Genomic DNA, 23,157 nt, shown 5'->3' with positions numbered 1-23,157 from the left:
GTTTCTCTCAGAGAGCTGAGAAAGAGCTGGGAGTTGCTTTGCGGGACGAGTCCACGGGCAGAAACGTGCATGGTGTCCGGTCCTTGCGAGTCACCCTTGCAGGAAAGGGGGCAGGAAGCACACGAGGTGGAAGAGGTCTTCATTTATTTCCTACCTGAGATCTCAAAAATGCTTGAGTTAGAATCCAGTCCTTGCAAAGGCTGACACAGACTGATCTGGCAGATCTACAGATCTTGGCTTCTTGAGCTTTTCAGAGCATTTGGGGGTTTCTTCATATCGATCACCCAAGCCAAACCCGTTCAATAAGATGCATAAATAATGTATATGCTGACACTTTTCCCAGCCTGCTCTGTATGCACCTCGCATAGGTATGAGTGAAAGCCGAGTGTGTGCTTTGCAGACAGGGAGGGCAGCAAGGAACAAATACCAACTTCAGCTGGAGCCTGTCCTCCAAGCTGGGCCACCTCAGGCATGCACCAAGGAGGTGAGGATGGATCTGTCGCAGAGCCTGGAGAAGGCTGGGGATATCAGGGAGACCTGTCTGGGCCGTAGGTAGGTGCACAGTGCTGCATGGAGGTACCAGCTTGTGCCTGCACGCAGCAGCTCTCTGGTGTGTCTGAGCTTGAACCAGGTGGGATTTCAGGTTTTAGACCAGGCATAGCCACTTGAAATCTTTCTCTGCCCATCTGTAAACACAAACTCAGCACCATATAATGTGTGCGTGCCTGTACGCATGGATGTTGGTGGGCAGGAGGTGCAATGTGTCGCCTCTGCAGGCCAGCAGGCTCCTTTGCCTGGGGTTCGGGATATCAGCTCCCTCACACACCTTCCTCCTTGCTCCCTAAAAACCCAGACTTAGCATCAGACAGAGTAACATCACGCCCAAACTCCCATTGGTGGCTCCTGGCAGGCACCGTGCCTGGGAACATGCTGGAGCCCTCTCAGTAAACACTGCCAGACGTGTGCAAGTTTATTCAAAACTGTTTCCATCAGTGAGGGGTGCATTATTTATGATTCCATTTTCCTCTATATGTTTGAAGAGCATTTATCGAGTCAATCAGAGAATTCATTAGGTAATTATTATTTTTTCATTATTTGCTTAAGCCGTGGTGTATTTACCCCATACAAATATGACAGCCACGTAGTAAATGGGATCAGGAACTTGGCATACCCATTTTCTTCCACATAGCGCAGAGGGGGAGCCTGGGAGCAGCTTCACAGTACGACAGCTAACAGTGAAGTTAGGATATATAAGAAGTGACGGGATGGTGTCGAGTGTCATTTATCATCATCTGTGGCCATGAAGGAGATCCTCTGCTCCGTGCTGGTGGATGGTCAGAGATGATTTGTGCCCTGTTCCACATGCGTGCAAGCGAGGCACCACATAATTGTAAGTCAGCTCACCTGGAGCAGCTTTGGACACCCTCAGTCCCCAGTTTAACCCCATCTCCTGGGGTCCCCCGCACCTTGGTTAGTGTCCCATTGCAGCAGGTGTCCAGCTCCACCAGCCCAGAGGTGGATGTGGATGGAGAATCCCAGGGTGGCACCAGCCACTGTTCCTCTGCGCCTTTCTCAAAAAGGGTTTGGGGCGTTTGTGCAGGCTGGCTCCCATTTCCCGGGGCAGCAGGGCTGCTGGGCCTGACCCCATTGTTGGGTCACAGTGGGCGATGGCAGAGGGGCTGGGCAGGAGGTCAGAGTGACAGCAGCACCGTGTCAGAATGGCTTTGGAGTGCTATACAGAAAGCAGCAGCTTCGGGCACGCTTCAAGAGCATCCCAAGGTGAGGCTCAGGGTGGGTTTTGGGGCATTTTCAAGATGCTGACCCAGGCAGACTAAGAGGGAAGGCCATTCTGCAGCCGTCTGCGTGACCCTGGTCCCCTAGCCCTGCTCCTTGGCCGCTTTTATTTTCAGGTAGAGGCTGGGTTTCGTTTTTCCTGCTGCTCACAGTGTCCCAGGCACCGCCTTCGCGGTGTTGGCGGGATGGCTTTTCCATGCAGCCTTTCTCCAGGTGACCCAGCTAGGCTGCAAGGCACTAAGGGCCACTGAACAAAAATGTATAATGTATAATTAATGCAATAATTGTATAACTTTATTCCTCTTTTCATCAAAGTTGCTGTACACAGTGCATGTATTAAATATGACTACAGTGCTGTTTCCCCAGACAACTGCTGAGGATGAGTTAGGAAGACTTCAATAGGCTATTCCAGTTAAACATTTTCTTTGCAAAATAAATACAGGCTGTCTTGTGAATAAGAATGAGATTAGTTAAACCCATTAATTAGTACGACTTTTTAAAAGGAAGCTGTAAATGGAATAATTCACCGTGTATGGCATCTTAATTTTCTTCACTGTGAAATAGGTTTCTTTTTTTATTGTTTACTCTCTGTTGTTGTTGAAAGCCTTTCTGAAGCTCAGAAGTTATTTTTTAGGTGGGCCCTTTGGTTTTCTAGCTTCTCTGTTTGGCAGACGTTTCTTGCCACTCTCCTTTGCTCCCCACTCATCCAGCATCCTACTCGGGTGTTTTGAACACCGCCAAGGTTATAACCATGCCCAAATCGTCGTCGTCTCCCTCCAGCCCCAGCCCTTCCAGTTTCCCGTTGCTGTAGGGTTTTGCTCAGTGCCCAGCTTTGCCCTGGAGTTACCTAATAAATGAGGAGAAGAGATTACAGGGCTGGAGGTCTCTGAAGCAAGGAGAGTTTGGGATTGCCACTGGTTTTCTATTAGTTTGTGAGCATCACCGGAGCACGCCGTATCATAGCATCTGTGCCCAGAAGCCCTGGCAGTGATCTGGAGACCCGAAACCTCAGCTGAAGCAGGGCACAGACAAATGCAGAGGTCCTTTGCTTTTGGTCTCTTGTTTGTTGGTTGGAAACTTCGTGAACAGATTGAGGGAAGATTGAAATGGCCTTTAGGATGGATACAAGGGGTTAAAATGAAGTGAAAAACAACTTTTGGGAGACTGTGGTAAAGAAATTTGGAAACATAGAATTGATTGGTTTATTCTCGTAGCTTTTCCCTAAAGCTTGGAGCAATTTGTTTTAACATTGATTTTAACATTTATTTTCTGACTTTTTTTTTCCAGTGCCTTAATTTCTATTCCTTGTCTGGTGTGCCTGTTAATTTTGCATGCTATCACAAGCCTAATTCTTCTCTGTTTCAAATGAATATCATATAAATTAATTGCCATATGATTACCATGTAATTACATTGTGACTCATGACAGTTTAGACAAAGTATCATAGCCACATTTTAAGAAATGATAAATGTTTGACTAATGTGTCAGAAAAATGTAAATATATTGTGATTACTCTGGCACTTTTATACACATTAATTCTCTCCGTAGTTTCTGTAAGCTGTCAGTCATCCTGTGGTGGAGAGCAGTCAATCTATGCACCTAAATTTATCCTCGTTTAGGCAACGTTTAACATTTGGGAAGCTTTTTGCGCAGGGTGTCTGGGAGCAGGTACTTGACTTGAGTCACGCAGAGGGACCCTGCACAATGTTCCCGAGACCTGTATTTTCTAACTAAGCTCCTTAGTGAAGAAGTTTATCCTGTTACACAGTTACAGCTACTTTCGCTGTATTGCACAGCGCCTGCACAGTTTTGTTCCAGCTCAGCATCGAGGGCTCTCAGTGAGTTTTAGTGTCTGGGGCTCTCCTAGCCTCCCTTGTCGCAGGCAGGAGCATCTCCGCTGCCCGGGACCTTAGTGCTGGCCCCGGGCCTGAACATGCAGTCACTGTTAAATGCTGCAGCTCCCATTCCTTCCCCTTCTCTCTCCCTGTCTGCTTTTCCCCAGAGATGCAGAAAATTATGGTCACATAGTATTTAATTGCACAGCCTGGTCTGGGGCAGGGCACTAATTGCAAACGAAGCCGAGCGTTTACCCCTGCAGGCTCTAGGTGGGACATCACATTGCTGCTGCCGAGCACTGGGATGGAAAACGGTCTCAGGACTCCGTGGCTGGGGCTGCTCGTGGCTGTGCAGCAGAAGTGAAGGCTGCAAGTGGCCAAGCTGCCGATGCTTGCACAGGCTGGGTGAAACGAAGATTTGGCTGCCCGAAGGTGGTGTGGTCCGGCTCTGATTGTCCCGTAAGGCATCAGTCGGTGCAAAGGGGGCATGGTTTGTGATCAATAAGTGAAGTTTCACCTTCAGTGGAGCATTAGGGGTGTTTTTCATAACCGTAACTTTCTTTGCTGTTCAATGAGTCCTATGGGCAGAGCTTTTAACAGCTGCTGTGTGGCATTGCTTTTTGATTGTAAAAACACTTTTAACATTAAACTGCTTGAAATAGCATCTTAAGTTTAGATTGCTCTGTGCTCTGCGAAGGTATGAGGAAAACCTAACAGCCATGCCAAGGAAGGCACTGAAAGCCAGATAATGGATGTTTGGTTTCAGTTATGAATAATGTCACCACTGATCTTGTCTTATCACTTAGAGTGAAGTGTCCTTAGCAAGCTAGCAAGATTAGAAAAGAGCACTTCACTGTTTTCCAGCTTGCTTCTGTGCTTGTATGTCAGCGCTGTACAATAAGTCAGGATAAAGTCTGGTTATCTGTAGGCCTACAGAGATGCCGAGAGCTCTGTGTCTGTGAAGGGACCAGCGCACAGTCGCGGGGATTTGGCCGTGGCATCGGAGGGGCTCATCTCGTCCTCTTCTGTGCCCCGGGGGCTGCCTTTGCAGCAGAGCGAGCATGGCTATCCGGAGCTAGGGAGGCTGTCGGCATTTCCCAGCCCCTGTCATCAGCCATCTGGGACCCGAGCTCCCTGTGCCCTACAAACCTGGCCCGAGAGAAATCGACTGCAATCTGCAGTGCTCAACGGGGGCAGTTTTCTCTCCCCTTCCTCCTTGGTCTCCTCTTCTCAGTTAAAAGCGGGGAAGAAAGTAAACTGAAAGACTCAGTTAATGCAGTGTGTGCCATTAGAAATTGCCTTAATAATGAAGTGCATGATTAGAGCAATTAGGGAGGGTGGCAGAGCCGTGTGTATATACGTAATGCATGCTTAGCATACCCAGCCCTTAGAAAAGAGCTGATAGCCATCAGGGAGTTGAGAAAAGAAATGTGCGCTTTCTTAACTCAGAAGCTCTGGTCTGATCACCTTTGCTGTGACCAAAACCAGGTCGCCTTTGTCCTCCCAACTGTAATTTGTGCTAAGATTGCTAATTCTCCTCCATCTCACACTTGTCACCACAAATCCAGCATTTCATTCATTTGTCCCCCTGGCATTTTGCTGTGCTGGTTCTCCCTGGCTCCTTCCCCAGAGGCGCAGCAGTATTGCACCTGCACCGGGGTGGTCTGGGCTCGAAGTCACGATCCCAATTTGCTTTTTGGTGTCATTGTTGTCCTGCTCAAATGTAGGGGTTACTGGAGAGCTGCCAGGGAGGTCAGAGGGGCAGATCCTCGGCTGGTGGCAGTGAGCACAGAGCCCCGGCTTTCTGAGCATGGACCTCACAAGCTCATGGAAGGGGATAACTCAGATCATCTCTGCTGTTTGATAGATAAAGGGGCAAAGCTACGTTTTCAGTACGCCCATGCATTACCCTTTCTCAGCTACTATTTGCACATTGAAATCTTTATATGCAAATGTATTTTTAAGACGCATAGAATCAGAATGGTTTGGGTCATCTAGTTTCAGCCCCACGTATGGCAAGACACAATCACTGGCGTTAATGCCAAGTGCCTTAAAGGGATTTTGTTTAGAGAAATCATTAGCCAGATATCAATAAGTAAGGAGCAATAAAGCACAGAAAATCAGCTGTTTCAGCTAAACGAGGTTTTCATATATATGATTTTTACCAAAAGGAAAAATATATATGTATATTTTTTTAAATTAAAAAGGTGGTGCTAAGGCACGGAAAAGTCGCAGGCCCAAAGGTGTGCTTGCTTATTTTTTTGTAAGCTAAGTTTTAAGTTCTTTTTTTTAATCTGTGCCTTTGACAAAAACATAGCTGTTTCAGTGAGTACACTGAAAAGGAGAATTTCCGAACAGTTGCCGAACTTCCCTGCTGAATGTGGTGTGCAGCTTCTTGAAGGCTTAGACCACATCCTGGGGTTAATGCCTACTAGGCTGTTTCCATTCCAGTTCACTGCTTCTGTTTCCTCCCATGAAGTGGAGGGTTGGGGATTTATTTTTTTTATTGTTGTTAGAAAATATTGGGTTTTTCTAATTGACATCTTTCACAGAAACCCATCAATATGGGCTTGGGATTTTGTGCCAGTGCAAACTGCAAACAGATTTTTTGATCTCCAAAAAATAGAAACACTGTTTTCCAGCCAGGTCTATTCACCCTACATTATAGGCACACAGCAGCCCTAATATGATGTTAAAACATAGGAAAAGCCTGTAACTGTTAATTCAGTGAAGTGTGCTGGGTAGGTATTTTGAGTGTTGCTGTTAGCTGGCATGATGTGAAATACACTTATTTCTGACTATAGATGAGACCCAGAAGTGGATGGCTAAGAAGGAAGAAAAAAATAAAATCTGCGGCAACTTTTAACATCTCTCTTTATACTGAATTCAAATTTACAGAGCATACAGCTATACATTTTTACATGGTTCCTTAAGACAACCTATTTTCTGAACTTGAGTTTTTCAGTGCAGCTTATTCCTTACTGGTTAGTCACTATTTCTGTAGAAATTTTATTATTCTCCCTACGTAAGAGATGAGCTGATGGTCTTACCACAAAGGCACAGTTCTGGGGCTCTTTGTCCCCAAGAAAGCATCAGCACCATCTTTGTTACGAGCATGGCTCTGATGGCGAAGGCAACATTTCTTCTGTACTTCTCATGGAAGTAGCTTGCCGTTCTCAATATTTCCTGTTGTTTCGTGATTCTGGGCACTGTCAGTTCTCTCTTTTTCTATTGTTGAGTTTTCAATTCCAAGTACGTGTTGGTATGTGCTACTTGAAGAGCACTGTTTGGATTGCTGGGGGAGTTACGCATAAGCAGGTGTAAATGAAGATGCCGTATCGAGTAATATGACATTCAAGTGCCTCATTTCAGATTTATGATGATGAATGAAACAAGAAGGGTTACATAGCAGAATAAACCTGGGAGTCATCTTAACCACAAGAAAATATTTGACACAATAGGTAAGTAGGGAATTAAAAGTAACATGCTTACCTCAAGCACAGTACTTTCTGTGCAAGAGCTAGCAGTTTTTTAAATAGAGGGTATTTAAATTATACTGCTGTTTGGCACAATAGTACTCAATCTAATTTTATCAATTACAGTATAAACCCATCAGGAAGAATGCTGATTAGGGCACACTGTTTGACTAGATGTTGACATGGCAGGTTCAGAGAGGTGCCAAGCTCCTTGTTATTAGCTTCATCAAGTGGAGCATTTTGCTTATAACGCTGCCCAGAGGCCTCCTGGCGTAAAGCAGGTGGTGTTTTGTGCGTGCCTGAGAGTGCACCCATGCAGACCAGCAGCTTGCTCCAGGAGATCTGGGTGAAGGTAGGTGTTTAGGTCTGGAGGTGCCGGGAAAAAAGGTGTCTGGAGCCCAGATTTCTGTCTGATGATGCTTTTGTTCAAGAAGAGAAATAGTTCTTGAAGACAGGCCTTTTGAACCTTTATTTCCTGGTTACATTTATCCATATGGAAATCACAGAGGATTCGGGCAGCCCTGCTTTGGTGCAGTTTGTTGTGCGGAGCTTTAAGCCGTGTCCACCAGCAGCCTGGTCCCTGGGCTGCTTTGTTGGCCGAGCTGTGAGCTAAAGCCCACCTCCGCTGGCAGCTGAAGTCGAGCGCCTGCGGTCTCCTCCTGGGAAGTGTCTGGGCTGCGAGCTCTGGTCCCCGGTTGCCTTCTGCTGACACTGCTGCTGCAGGGCCGTGGCACAGAAGGGCAGGCTGGACGCGTCCAAAGCCTCCAGCCACCACAGCAAGGCTCGTGAGGGGCCATCTGTCGCTGCCCAAAGCCCTGTTTCCCTGAAGGCAGGAGGAATTTCAAGCTTCAGAGGAGGTAATCGCTTTAGTTCCTCTTCCAAGCTTCACCCAGCAGTCGCTGCTCAGCCCAGCACATGCTGACCTTGCATAGGGCCGGGCTTTCTCTAATTATGGGGGCTCTTTCCTGGTATTTCTGCCTTCTCCCCGCAGCCAAGACACGCCTGCCTGCGCCTTTTGTTTCGGTGGCATCTGCCGCACTCCGGTCACTGGCCCCAGTTGGTTTTCCCGTTTATCCCAATGGAGGGGAAGCGTCTGGCCCCACCGCTCTCGGCATTTATTGTCTGCAGACCTCTCGCCTCCCATGCGGCGGGGGCTGGACGCAGTGGTGGCGGCGAAGGCATGCTGCCATCCATTAAATGGCGGGGATGGGAAGAAATGCCCAATAGCTGTCTCTATCTCCAGCTCCCTGCACAATCTGGAGACTGAACGGGTGATGAATTCCTTTGCCTTGGAAAATAGCAATGTCTGGCACACTGATGGGGCCTCGATCTGGTAGAAATACTGCTAAATGTTTATGGAAGGATAGAGTAAAGCTGTGCTCTGGAAGTCCAGCTGTGAAAGCTGGGTGGGAGCATGTCCACACCAGCTGCTGCTTGAGGGAGAGGGTCAGCATGTAGGGGATGGAGGTGCTGGTCAGGGCGCTCAGCAAGCCTTGGCTACTGGAGAAACAGCCTGCGGTGGATGTGCAGTTACTTCTTGTGGTGTTAGCTGTGTCACATTTGGGGATTGCTTCACTTTCTGGTGAAAAAGTCACAGTAGAACATAGGTGTCTGCGTCAAGGTGGCTGAGATTTTGGCAGCTGTTTTCTTTTTAATTGTCCTGGGTAAAGGATGGGATTTGGTAGTGTTCAAGGCCAGGTTGGATGAGGTTTTGGGCAGCCTGATGCAGTGTGAGGTGTCCCTACCCATGGCAGGGGGTTGGACTAGATAGTCTTTAAGGTCCCTTCCAACCCAAACCATTCTGTGATTTCTGTTTGAAATGAATAGCTCTGGGAGATGGCCTCAGCTCTAGCGCTGTATCTGTATGTTCTTACTCCAGCAGTGCCTTGCTGGCTGCGTGGACCCAGCCAGGTGTGGTGCAGGAATTGCATTTGGGGTGACACACACTAAAAGCTGAAAATTTACTGTTTCATCAAGATCGTTTCAGGAAGAATCATAAGAATTGAGTGTTTCCTCATTTTATTTGGGTGTGTAGCAACCCTGATCCTAGTAGCAAGCTTGTTAACCCTGTCCAACCTAAATAATTTATAGAACAGCAAAAGCAGGTGTCCTGATTTTACTGGGATGTGTTACAGCTCCTATCCTACTATCAATACCAGGCACACGAGCTCTGCCCAAACCAAACGATTGCTAGGATTTCAGCAAATACCACCAGGTGCTAAAGGCCAGGTCTGCTGCTAGTGTAAATTTGCTCAACCGATGCTGCTGGTGCTGTGCAAGTTTTTATCTGCTCAGCAGCTGGTTTCTTGGAGTTGAGACCCCACAGACTAATCTCAGGTGTGACTTCAGAGGGAATGTGGTCACACTTCATCCGTGAGTACTGACCTGAACTTTCCTAAGTGTCATGTCAAAGGGTTAAGAAAATATAGAGGCACATTTCAGCCTGCAACCTGTATATTTGAAGAGGCCTTTCTTGAAACTACCACCAAGTTCAGAGGAGCAAAATCCACAGCTTTGTGAAATTCAGTGGAAAATTGGCTTCAAGGAGCATTAACTCGGGTTCTTGGTGAATGTCTTTCTTCTTTATTAACATGTGGGGAAAAAAAAAAGAAAAAAGAACACCTTTAGATGCTAAAGTCACTTTTTTATTCTCGCTATGGGTTTAAACTTGTCCACTACCTGGAGTATTTTACTATTTTATTTATTGCCACTGAGGCAGAACTAGATTTAGGCTTAACACTAGGCTCCAGCTGGTTTTTAGAAGGTGATCAAATTTACAGTTACGAGACCTGTGCATGGCTGTCTCCCCCCTCGTGCCTTACAGCTAAACCCAGCTCCCTGAAATGCGTGCTGCTGGAAATGCTTTATGGCATTTCACAGCTCCTCCAAAGGAACAGATCTGTTTTTCTGCAGTGCCTTGGGCGCAATCTTTGCCTCCACCGCCTTTCCCCTTGCCAGCATGAGACAGCAGCGAAACTTTTCCCAGCACGAGTGCTGTTTGGTGGCACAGGAGGTGATGGCCTGCCCTGTGGCCAGGCCCCGCTTTGCGGTGTGGTCCATGGGGAGGTGGCAGAAGCCAAGATCCTGGCCTCTGGGGGCTGCTGGCACCACCGCTCTCCCAGGCCACCAACACCCCATGTATTGGGTGTTGGACGTCATGCCCAAAGAGCGGGCGTGGGGAGTGATGCCATTCAGATAGTTTCCTAGGGTTTGGTCTCGTTGTTTGGACTGTGTGATCTTGAGATGAGGCTTTTTGTCCCTTGGGGTCAGTTCGGTGTCAGATGATCACATAAAAATGCCAAGGACTCTCTCGTGCTTCTCCATGGAGCCCGGAGCCCTCTGCTCGGGTGGCTGCTGCTTGACTGGTCCAGCCTGGTGTGTGGGGCCCCTGCTCTTACATACTTGGCTTGATACCACATGTGGTAGTTTTATTTTAAACGCCACTGTTTAGAAGATTTAGGCTACCAAAATCTTACGGAGTGCAGTACGATTGTGGAGAGCAGCGTGAGGAAGCACGTCTCCCTTCATTTCTCTGTACGTCTGCTTTTCAGACCCACTTCTGTTAATTTCAGTTTTTGCATCTGGTATATTATTTGGCTTTCATTTTTAAAGTGTTCTACATACAACTAAATCCACACGAGGATGATCAGTTTTTCTCCTTTTTGTTTCTTTCCAAGGCAATAAGACATCTGGCTGTTACTAGTGTGTATTAGCAAGTCGCATCCTTTTAACCCTCCTCATCATTTTATTTGTAAAGTGCTCCCCCGCTGAGATACCAGGGGCCATGTGCAAACAATTTAAAACAACATCAGGAAATAAACAGTATGGGCAAAAATGATGAGATGCTTTTTAAAGCCGAAAAGCTGCGATCGCTGAACAACAAGCGCGTTGTGGGGAGGGAGGGAGGTTGGATCAGTCCTGTAAAGCAGCAGAGGTTGAAGCTGGCACTTCTTCCAGAAATAAGGGGTAAAGTTCAGCCCTTCGGCTGGCAGGGGTACCCGTAAAGCTGTCCCTGAATCGAGCAGCTACCAGAGCAAAAGCCGAATCCGTGACCTTATGTGGGAGCAAGACCACAGCCCTGCAGGGGAATGCTCGGGGTGGAGATGAGAAAAAATGTAAGAGTGGAGATTTTCTCCTTGATGCAGGTAGCAGGGAGATGTTTGCATGAACGTCCTTCCTGGCTCCGTGGCCAGCTCTGCGTGTTGGGGCAGTCCCTCTGGAAGCTCTGCTAGACACAAAATTGGGGCGATAAAGCCTCGCAGGCTGAGGTGCGTATCTTGCTCTTGCAAAGCCCTCGGAGGATGAGTAAAGATCAGGGCAAAACGAACGACCTGGCTGGAGGTACATGCGCACTGCATCTGGCAAAGGGCTTTTTTTGGGAAAAGGCATGGCCAAAAAAACCCGAAACAACAGGAGGTTGACCAGATGTTGAGCTTTCTATCCCCACTTCAAGTAATGGAGATAGCACATGATGCCACTGCTACCTGCTACGTGAAAACGGTGGGGAAAAAGGTCATTCTGGCACTGCCTTATTTCTGGCTTAATCACACAGCAACGCTCTGCAGCCCTGTGCAGAAGCGAAGGGCTGTTTAGCATGGCCCATTTTAGACCAGCTTCCTCCCAAATAATCCTCCCAGAGGAATACAAAATTGGAGGATGGGAAGCGTCAGCTCCGTTGCGTTTCTTTTAAGTTTGGTTTATTGTCTAGCAGTTCTGTGCTTTCATGGTGTCTATGCAAAGAACTTTGCAGAAAATAAATGGGAGTTTTCATGGAAAGTAAGAGGGTGATTAAACAGCAAGTGCTTGATATGTACAGTTTAAAAATACCTTAAATGCAGGAGAACAGATGAAAGTTTGAGAAGTGCTCATGTGTTTACGTGGCCGCAAGACCCGAGCTGTCAGTCCCTTTGTCTGGTGCTAACACAGCCTGCAGCGAGCTCTGCAGGAAGCACCAGCAGCAGGGATAAATGCTGGCTATCGGAGAGGATCAGTGCTGATTGTCCCAGCGTTTTCCCATCTGACAAAGCTGTCAAAGTCACGCACCTCACCCCAAAGTGCTAGGACTGCTTCAGGGAGGAGGTGAGCCAACTGGAAGCCATGGTGTGGGCAAGGCCACTGGAACGGAAACCTGGACCCGCCTTGGAGGAAGAAGAGCAGGAGGAAGGGACGGAGGCTGACAGGAGCCTGGGCGGAGGATGGAAACTGCCGAGTACATTATTAGCAGCCAGGCTGATGTAGGTATTGCAGAGACAGGGAGCCATCAGGAAAAAGCCAAAAAAACCTTCCTGACAGCTTTGAGTCCTCTGGATGTTTGTTCAGATTCCGTATGTTTTTAGTAATCCTCACCAGGACAAATTTAGTGAGGTCCTTCAGGGTTTTCTTGGGTAGAGAGGAGTGCAAGCACAGGCCTGAGTGCTTCCAGGGATGGTGCATACAGCAAATGAGGAATTTTGCCCGGTAACAGCTTGAGCACAAGGATGGGAAATTCAGGTTTGCTGTGGGAGGTGGCAGAAGACGTGGTAAGTAGCTCTGAAATTGAGGAATTTAATCAAGTAAATGACAGGTGGGATTTGTCACAGTTGCCACTATCTTCAAATGAAAACTGAGGGGTTCTGATACTAAAAACAAAAGAGAGCGAGGTGGGGAAAGCCCCCATGCAAAACTTAGTACGTAGATGGGGAAAATAGGGATGCTAGGCTGCTCCCCAGCCTTCTGGGGTCAGACTGCGTCGCCTGGGTCAGTCTTGCTGTCATCCCGAGGTGTTTTGCTCATCTTTCTGTGTTATTACATGGAAAGAGCCATCTGATTACAAAGCATTGATTGAAGAGCAACAGTGACGGCAGAAAAGCGTGGAGAAAATAAAGTCAGAAATAATCCCCAGAACCAGACAGCCCAGGGCTGTGTAAAAGCGATGGGCCCGATGTTCCCACAAAGGCAGCGCTGTTGATATTTTACAGCCATATTAAAATGATTTTAACCAGGAGGAGGAGAGGGGAAAGGGTGTATCGTAACCCAAGAATTGCCCGCACTGATGGAAAAGCAAATGAGCGATTTTCAGCCGCAAAAAACAAGTGAGAGGACAAAGAAAACGAGACCTACAAGGCAGGCTAATAATCAAGATAAGTGCTAGAGATAAAAAAGTCTAGTGCAGCATTATTGTGTGCTGCAGAGTATTTGTAAGATTTCCTGTACACTGGGAGAATTCGCTGCTACCGCTGTCTAGATTGAGTCCAGATCCTCAAATAGTTACGTGGAGCTTATTACCAACATTTTTCTCAAGGATGTTACCAAAAACAGTGGAAAATACTTCTGATCTTTTCCTTCAGGCATAAAGTAACATAAATAATGTGTTTTTTTTCCTTTTTCCTTCTCATTAGCATAATTCCGCGATGTGGCTCTAAGTGTTCTAAAGGAGCGATTAACGATTTATTTATTTTTTCCACATATTTCTCTGACACGTTCCTCTTCTAGCCAGCTTTCAAAAAACAAAACCAGTTTCAACTCGAGAGGAAAGAAATTTAAAATATTTTGAACAAATTAGCTTCTGTTAGGACCTTAACCACAGCACTCGCTTGGAATTTTAAATGAAATTGTTTGAATAAAGTATATGAGGTCCTTTAAAAAAAAATGGAATAAAAAAACAACCTCTAAAGCAAGCCAGAGAAAAAGAAGATAATAGCGCTTGGAAAGCAACCTCTTGGCAAAGAGGAACAAGAGCAGTGGAATAATTTAATTGCTCATCAGCTAATTATACGGTATTATAATGTTAATGTGTCTTCATCATGACAATGTAATAGGTATAGATTGAAGCATATGAAAAGGAAAGTGTTGATGCAGTAATTATAACTAAGAGTAGAGCTGTTAGAGTAATTATAACGCTTCATCAGGTAATTAACGTATTGTTCAACTTGAGACGGAGAACAAAGAGTGAAGAAGTTAAATATTGAAGGACATGCCTTCCACGCTCTGGGGCTGCTGTCCCGCGCTTGCCGCAGAAGGTGATACTCCGTATTGATACTGTTATTTTCTTATTTCCTTTTCGTGTGTTTTAGCGGGTGGGGGAAAGGGGCCAGGCAGCGTGCGGCACCGCGGTCTGGCAGCGCAGCAATCGGTATTTGGAGGCGTTTACCCTGCGGACCCCGCCGGATCCTCCTCGCGCTGGAGGCAATCGATGTGCAGGCGGCTCTCTGGGACTAGAGGGCAGCGGCTGCTGCTGCAGATTAACCTCCCTTCAAAGATACCTATTCAGCACAGTCAGAACTCATTCGCGGGAGTACTGGAGCGAAACCGCTGCCCAGAGCATGTACAGGTTTCTCCTCGCTGTAGAAATGCTTGCAGGGTGCTGAGGCCGTACCTGCGGGGTGCCCGCAGGGATGCTGAGCTGGTGCCCTGCACCTCTGCTCTTTCTGTGCCTGCATCTTGCTCCTGCCACCCCCAAAATCCAGGGGATGAGCGATGCTCGCTTGGCTCTTGCTACAAAGTTCTCAGCCTGGAGATTTTACTTAATCTGGTTCAATCCACCCAGCAGCGGGGTCTCAAGCAGGGACGCTGTTGAGCTGCTGCTTGTCCCCAGCACCACAGGCAGTAAGGACTACTGGGCGATGTGCTGTTGATGTGCCCTGGGGAGGGATGTAAGATCTGTCCCGTGGGCTGTGTGCTGTAGTGAAAAGCCCCTCGGGATGAAAGCAGGCCTAACAGCGGTGCCCTGGGGGGAGTGAGGGGTCTGGGCTTGGTTTTTGATGTGCTGGTGAAACAGCCCGAGTTTTGGGTTCAGCTTTGTACAGGGCTAATAGGAAGGGCCTTTGTATCTTGGGCTGAAACTCCAGCTTGTCACAGCAACATAAACATTATTTTAAAATACTCACCTTCCTGTCTTTTACCCAAAAGACAACAAATTAGGATTTTCTACCTGTCTTCTGCACCCCTAAGGAGTGCTCTAGGTACTAGAGCAATGCTGTACGTACGCAGCTGCACTTGACCACAAACATTTATCTTCATAGTATGCATATTAACCTCAGAAGAGCTTATTCCCTTCTCAATGTGAAAATATTGCTGTCAGTAATTTTGGTCCAGGTGTCTCCCAGTCACATCTAAACCCAGCCCATGGCACATGAAGAAGCCACTGATGAAACACGGTGGGCTTGACCACTGCCCTTGGTCCAGCAGGACACCAACACCATCTGCAAGTCTGCAGCCTGCCCAGCTCCCCACAGAGCTCATGGTGTTGTTGATAACATCTTTTTTTTTATTATATCATCATCATCATCACCATTATTATTATTATTATTATTATTATTTCTTTTTTTAGCTTAACCTGCCTTCTTCACCTCAGGATAGTTTTCTACTTAAAATCAAGCTGCCTCACACTGATTGGCATCATCAACAGCGCAGTTTCTGATGAAATTAGGGCAGTGGTGGAGCTGCTTTGGTCAGTTCATTTAGTGACCTGCTGATATGCCATGCAGTTAGGAAATCATTTATGAACTTCTGTGCCCTACTACATTTTATTTATGAGGGGTGCACCCTTCTGCCCTTTATAGGCTTTACAGGCATGATGGCATAGTGTTACATGCACCAAAACATGGAGTGTTTGGTGTGTCAGAAAGAAATGAGATGTTAAATTGTTATCTTAACGCAAATAATGGCATGCAGCAGAATGGTGTTACGCTTCTGGTGAAGGACATGGAGATGGGTACTGCATGGTAACAGAGATGGAATAAGCCTAAACAAGTGAGATTTGGGTGAGTTGAGCTGTAAGGAGCTCAGAAGTTTGAATGGGCTGTAAAGACAGGCAGTGTGCTGTATGTTGTGATTGCAGGCTGGGATCCTATTGAGGTGAATTTAGGTTACTTCAGTGCAGTGCAGAGCGGGCTGAAAGGAAATAAGATTGCTGGTGCAGGAGGAAGAGTAAAAAAAAAAATAATAATACTAAAAAGGGCAGAGTACAGGTGCATGGACGAAGTGTAGGTTAGAACAAGGTGTCCGCATCAGATGGCAGAGGCTTTGCAGCAGCCTTCTGGGCATGGCAGTGAGTGGGCTTTCACAGCACGCTGCCTTGCGTTAAATGCACCCAGACCCAGCCCAGTGTGCTTTCTGACTGAGCACTTCGGTGTGGCTGAAGGTAGAGTTCCAGTTCCTCTTAAAAATGAATGAAAATCAGATACCTACATCTTTGGAAAGTATTACCCTTAAAATAAAGTGGTGCATACTGTAGGTGAAATGGAGATGAACTATTGCATCAAAAAAATATTTTAATATACTGTCGTGGTTTAGCCCGGCTGGCAGCCAAACACCACACAGCCGTTCGCTCACCCTCCCCCCTCCCTCTCCAGGATGGGGGAGGGAAACGGGAAAGTGAAGCCTGTGAGTTGAGATAAAGACAGTTTATTAAGACAGGGAAAAGAATAACAACAATAATAATAATAATAATAGTATTAATAGTATTAATAGTAATAATGTGTACGAAATAAGTGATGCACAATGCAATTGCTCACCACCCGCTGACCGATGCCCAGCCTATCCCCGAGCAGCCGGCCCCCCCTCCACCCCGGCTAGCCACCCCTATATATTGTTCAGCATGACGTCAGATGGTATGGAATACCCCTTTGGCCAGTTTGGGTCAGCTGTCCTGGGTCTGTCCCCTCCCAGCTCCTGCTGCATCCCCAGCCTGCTCGCCGGCAGGACAGAGCGAGAAGCTGAAAAGTCCTTGGCTTGGTGTAAGCACTGCTCTACAACAATTAAAACATCAGCATGTTATCAGCGCTCTTCTCATCCTAATCCAAAACATAGCACCCTGCCAGCTACTAGGAGGAAAATTAACTCTGTCCTACCTGAAACCAGGACATATACTCTAACTAATATTTTGGGAATGTATTTCCCTCAATATGCAAAAAACACATTTATTGAGCAGAATGACATATTCTTTTGGTTGTCCCATTCCTGCTCAGATTTTGGGAGGCTTGTTCTCTGATAAAAACCTATTTCTGTCTTGAACAACTGTGCTGTTTGGCTGTGAGCACCTCAGTTGCAGACATGGAGAATGTGCTATTTTAACAAGTCTGTTTAGGCTGCTGTGTGTGACAGTAAGAGCACTCTAGAAAAGTTCCTTTCAAGTAAACGAGGAATGCCGTAGGATATCACCTCCTGTCTAGGCTGGTCCGTGTCGAGCTGGAGCAAGCCTTTGGCTGGATTGTGGCCGAAGCTATGCAGAGAGCTCAGACCTCACCATATGCAATGTTTCCAGTAGTGGGAATCCAGTTCTTTGCTCAGGATCCGGCCCCTTGAGAACTGCCCTGGTTTGTGCTGAGTCGAGGATCTGCTCTTAGTCTGGGGGTCTGTCGTGTTGTGACTGGTTTGGCTGATATGAGCATCCCTGTCTTATCCAGTCCCCATCCAGGACTAGAGGGCAGGTAGATACTGCAAACTTTATCCAATGGGTGCTCAAAATCTTCGGGTGGTTTTGCCCATCATTGCTGCATTCACAGAGCATTTTCTTCGCAGGTGATGGTGATCAGAACACTTTCTTTTCCCCAGTACTGCTTTGTTCCAGCCTTTTTTTTTTTTTTTTTTTTCTGACTGATCCATATGTGGAGTTTAAAAGACCAGCCAGGGAGTTTTTGAGTTGAGGCAGGAACACAAACACATTGGCGGGCATTATTTCCCTCTCTAGAAGAGCGTTCATCTGCTATTGACACCAAAGCCGGGCTGAGACCATGCCTTGCTGAATTAAAAGCTAAAAAGCAATTAGAGGAGCCCCTTCGGAAAATGTCATCTGGCACAACCGTGGCCTAATATTCGTGTCCTCTTGCCCGCTGCCACCATCATACACCTTTTTAATTTATTTTCTTATAAGCCATCCATTCAAATTGCCTGGGAGTGGAAAACAGAGTTATTGACTGTCTTTTCAGGAGCTGTCACGAAGCAGTAAATAGAAGCAAAAGACAAATGTGGGCACATCCAGGGAAAGAAAAATCGTAATTAATATTTCAGGAGAATAAAGTGTCTCTATAAGGACAAGAGTGGAAATAAAAGGAGAAAGAGATATTAGCTTGACATATATCAAGGTTTTAGCTATATAATATATATTCACATAAATCTATACTGCATTTGTGCCTAGTATGCACGTGTGACTAATAGGGAGCATAAAGGCAGTAGGGGAGTGAAGCCTCTGAATGAGGTCTTAAGGAGTTTCCATTGATTGTCAGAGGTGGGGATAAGTTTCGGGTATTAAAGTTGCAGGGGTCATGGAGCTGCATTTCCTCGTGGTGAGGGAACTCATATAAACTATATAAATACTTGCAAACTGAGGGCTTAGTGCTGTGCTATTAAAAATGTTATGAATGCAGTGTATTAAATGCATTATGTGTCACAATGCAGTAGGTAGCTCCGGACCTCTTATATATAGGGTTGGGTTTTGCAAAAGGGATTGAGTATCAGTAACAAAATTATCTGCAGTAGTAGATAATAGTAGACGAAGCTGAAAAAGAGATGTCAGCCTTGTGCACGTGGGTTGAACAAAATATTTACCTCAGAGGGGCCAGGACAGCTGGGCCTGTTTCAAATGGGAGAGTGTGCAGATGCTCCAGGAGATCAACACAGCAGCCCTCAACCCTTCCTCCTGCTGAAACCTTGCCCTGCATGGTTGCCCACGAAGGTTTTAGAGGTGGCCACCACATCGCAGCTGCAGGCAGACACTGCTCTGTGCCAGTCCTGTATATAGCGTAAACTTTGCCCTGGATGATGCCTCCATGGAAGGGCCGATCATCGCGTCCTGTAAACCTCAGCTCGCTGTGAGCACGGGGCCAGCACTGAAAGTCACAGCTTTTGGACTTCCATAGTGCCATCAGGACACAGTGCTGGGGACCTGGGAGATCTCCGGGCTGCAGCTAATTCACCTGCAGGTTTGTTGGGTCCCTGTCATCGTGTTTTCCCTCTGACGTAGGGCTGTATATGTACCAGCAGCACAGTTTAACACCAGCTCACCCTGTGGTTCAATGGCTTGGAGTTTCCAAGGGTTTGTTGTTAAAAATCTTTGTGTATGCTTGCACTCTGCTTTTAAAAGCTTTTTAAGAGGAGTTATGAACAATTTCTAGAGGAGATGGAGGTGGTTGGAGAAGTGTATTGTTGACAACAGAGGATAACATCTCAACTGGCTCTAAAAGCCCAAAAGGTGTGAGGCTTCCATACAGGCTTGCAGTGCACCAACCAACCTGGAGTATTTCAGAGGTTCCCGCTGTAAAAGTGACCGTGGTACCCCCGGTGAGACCTTCCCAGGTTTCTCAGGATGGAAAGAAGTGTCCTGGAAGCCACAGGTCTCCATGCAGAGCCTAAGTTCTGGAAGATGAGGGGGCACAAGGTAAACTCAAAACCTGAAACATTTGCCCTACAATTTATGTAGATGGTTTGAAAGTGTAGTCCTGAGGCAAAGAGCAGATAAATTGCTCAGACGGTATCCAATAAGTCACAAACATTGTGTGACTACTAATAATTGTGTGGTTTTTGCAAGATACGTGTCTTGCACAAATACAATTACTACATTTTACAGCAGTCAGTGCAAATCACTCATTTCCATATTGCATACCAACTTCATATCTGATTAGTGGCAAATTCAATTTGTGTTAATAAGCCTAAGGCAAAATTAGCTTGATACATTACCATTTAGCAGTATTTAGACAGGAAAAACAAGTTGTTCGGTTTAGCTTTGCTTTGGTTTACTGTAGTATGATAAACAAGTTGATCCACAGTGTTAATGTGAAAGATTTTATATCTGGGAAGGATCATCTCTGTGGTCAGAGAGGATGCAGGTACGGACATCAACGTTACAGGAGGTGTGATGATTGCAGACGTACACCCCTGGGCTAACAGGAAAGTGCAGATGGGAATAATTCGAGAGTATCAACAGAATATTTCTTAGGAGTCCAAGAACCATTTCAAGCCCATGCTGCAGCTTGATTACAATACCTTTCTAAATGCCAACGGGAGTTTCCTTCAGTGGCGCGTGGGCTTAGGGACTTCTGCCTAACGTGATTTAGAAAATATTGTCAAAGTGTAGCCCACAACACAGAGATGCTGTGAGGAGCACTTTTCTGCCTCTACGACCAGTCAAATCGTGCCTTCAGTTATACCTGTGAAATCTCATTGATGCAGGACATCATCATGCTGTTTTGCCAAGTCAACTGCTCTCAGCAGGAGTAGCCATGGGTGGACTCCAGTCCTCTAAAGCTGTGTGAAAGGGTTTTAGAAGGGTAGTCGTAATCCTTTTGATGTCAATTTTCACATGTAAATCACTTAGGAGCACGGATCCCCCTTGACTGTTTGTGAAACCCCGAGCCACTGGAGCGCTTTGGTAAGGTTGGTTTTTATTTTCCCCTCAAGCTGTCCTTGCTGTCACTTCCCAGCTGAGTGGTGCCACAGGACTGATGGACTCGACCGAGAGCAGTACGTGGAGCTGTGAGCAGGTGCTGCCATTTTCACTGCTCGATAAATAGGTGGGAATACACCGAGTATTCTGAGAGGGGAAATATTTGGAAAGGATTTGTGTGTTTCGAGCACTTTCAGGGGCGCGTCCTCCTGGAACGTGTCACTCCAGATCTTTTATTGAGCTGATATTGTCCCTAAATCCAGTGGGGGAACACAGTTTTACTTGGGCTGAGTCTTTGCCTGGATTTCAGGAGCTTGAAGAACGAGCTTCCTCCTCCTCTTCACCTCCGTATGCCCATAATTGAAGATCACACACTATTAACCCCATATAAATTGTAAAAGAAACCAGACTAAGTTTCTCCTGAGTAAATCAGCCCCCAGCTCTACTTGTTTTGGTAGCGATCTGCTGATTTACACGAGCTGAGGATCCAGCCTGGACCTCCACCAGTCAGATGGGTGTGAGACTGCCTGCAGGACCTCGATTGTCAGTAAAAAGCCGATGTTAGCAATTTTCATCAGGCAGCATGGAAATTAATTAGCCCAATTTTATGGAAATCAGCTCATTATAAATAATTTTAGCTGGCCCATTCACAAAGCACTTTTCACATTAGAAAAAAAAAAGAGGGGGGGGGGGGGAAGAAAAAGCAGAGCTCTGTGAATTGGATACTGAAAAAACTCTTTTCTCCCCTTCTCTCTTTCTAAAAACAAATGAATTTCAGCAGCTGTGCCATTTGCAGGGGAGGGGCAGCACCCACAGATTGAGCCTGTAGACTTCGCTTTCCCACTCAGCGCCGAAAAGAGCAGCAGTGAATGATTTGTTCAGCTGGGTATTGTTCGCGGCTGCAGATGGCCCGCATCGCCGGAGCATGCATATTCTGCTGCTGCTGCCTTTTGGCTTGGCCAACCGAGGTGGGAGAGCACGGGCATCTCTGGAGCATCTCTGTGGGGCTGCTGGTCCTGGGGCTGGTCAGAAATAAAGCAGCTCGGTCACAGATATGGGAGTCAGCTGCAGTGGAGATTACGGGGCTGTGAGTGGGTCTGTGTGCTGGAGGAGCTCTGTTGTCTGCGCTCCCGACAGGTTTTGTAGGCTGCAAAGTCTTGCTGTGCACAGCAGAAATGGGACGTGAGTGCTGAAGTGCCCACGTGTTCTTGTGTCCATCCCGGCCTCAGAAGGTCCTGGGGATCAGCTGGGCCAGGTGAAATCTCCAGGTCAGACAATCCAGAGGGTGCTGTGTTTTGATCCCCATCTTTTCTAGGGATGTGGTGGTCCTGAAGAGGATCTAGCACAAGCTCTGTCTCCCACTTCTGTTCTTGCTCCCTTCGGTGCTTTTGTCAAAGGGATTTTTAATGCAATCTGTCTTTAGACGTGTCACGAAATACCCAGGTCATGCAAGGGGAGAACACCTACCTTCCCCTCGTGCTCGATCTCAGCTTTGTCATGTCTCATAGGAGTTTTGAGGATTTGCTGATCTTATGGGTGTCTGGAAATTTTCCTGTGGCTCGTTGCTTTCCTCTTGACTTACAGAGTCCATCTCTGTCCAGCAATCCCTTATTTCCTAGCCTGGACTGGGTGTCCACGTGAAAAAACACTTTCCTTCCTGAAAGCATTCTCTCTCAGCCCCAATTTCTTCTCTCTTAGGGTTTGGGACTCATGCCTTCCCTTTCCTGAGCAGGTGCTCTGCTTGAAACCCCTGAAAAGAGCCTGGGGGGAAGAAGCTCATTTCGTTTGGGGTGTAATGTATGCCGTGTTTCCAGTCAGCCAAATCTGCTCAGTGCTCTAGTTCTGCAGCCACAGACAGCATGATTCAAAGGCTCCTCTTCTTTCCTTGCTGCCTTGACCCAGACATTGCAGAGTGAAAAGGTAGTAAAAGAGGTCCATGAGTGATAACAATGGGGAGAGTTTGGAGGTTAACACAGCAGGTGGGTGCAGGGCTTTTTAGCAGCTCGATTTCCAAGCCCACGTGCTGCCACTTCCATCAAGGGACATCTTTGTCCCTGTGTGTGGCATCTCCCTGTGCCTGAATCCTGCTACCAGAGGCACATAGTGGCTGGGAACAGCAAGGGCAGCAGACAAACCATGTCCAACCACCTCCAAAGAGCATCACCATGGTCTTCCAGCAATGCAAGCACACCTTCGCTCTGACACAAGGAGCTGTGGCACAGAAGGTGCTGGATTGATTTAAATGTGGGCTTAAACTGGAGCTGAAAGTGTGTTTTGGAGGTGAGAGAAACCTTCCTGGCAAGTGAAGAGATCCGTTTTATTACTCCTCCACAATTTGCTTAAGCAGTTACTATAAACAGCTACTAATCAGGCTCCCTCGGTGCTTAGAGGTATCAGCGGATTGATTTTAATTAGATTGGCACCTCTTTGTTAATTCTATAATGTTTGTTTGCTTATAAGTTGGAGTATTTGGGTGCTGTGATTTTGTTTGTTTAACTTCTTCAGGCAAATGAGAATTAGCCGGCTCTTAGGCACGTTGTTCCTTTCAGTAGTGGGGTTTTGCAAGGAACAGAGTGTGGGCAGAGTTCAGACACGCCTAAGAGCAATTTTTAAAAGCATTTTAGGCACCTCCATTGAATTTACCAGTGGTACTGAGTGAATCACAGAGGAAAAAGCACAGACAAAAAAATGC

General features: G+C 46.7%; 1 protein-coding gene and 1 long non-coding RNA gene across 7 annotated transcripts in view; both read left to right on the top strand.

Moving 5' to 3' along the window:
- The window catches only part of ERBB4 (erb-b2 receptor tyrosine kinase 4), a 575,035-nt gene that overhangs the window by 229,681 nt on the left and 322,197 nt on the right, over positions 1–23,157 (top strand). The gene's annotated exons all lie outside the window — the stretch shown is intronic.
- Positions 1,057–10,972, top strand: LOC121072594. The gene is made up of 3 exons (XR_005821332.1): positions 1,057–1,779; positions 7,002–7,090; positions 10,783–10,972. It is a non-coding gene; the product is annotated as an uncharacterized LOC121072594 (long non-coding RNA).

The sequence above is a fragment of the Cygnus olor genome, chromosome 6 (genome assembly GCF_009769625.2).
Source record: "Cygnus olor isolate bCygOlo1 chromosome 6, bCygOlo1.pri.v2, whole genome shotgun sequence".
NCBI classification, from domain to species: domain Eukaryota; kingdom Metazoa; phylum Chordata; class Aves; order Anseriformes; family Anatidae; genus Cygnus; species Cygnus olor.
The sequence above is the reverse complement of the archived record's forward strand: the minus strand, read 5'-3'. Positions and strand labels throughout refer to the sequence as shown.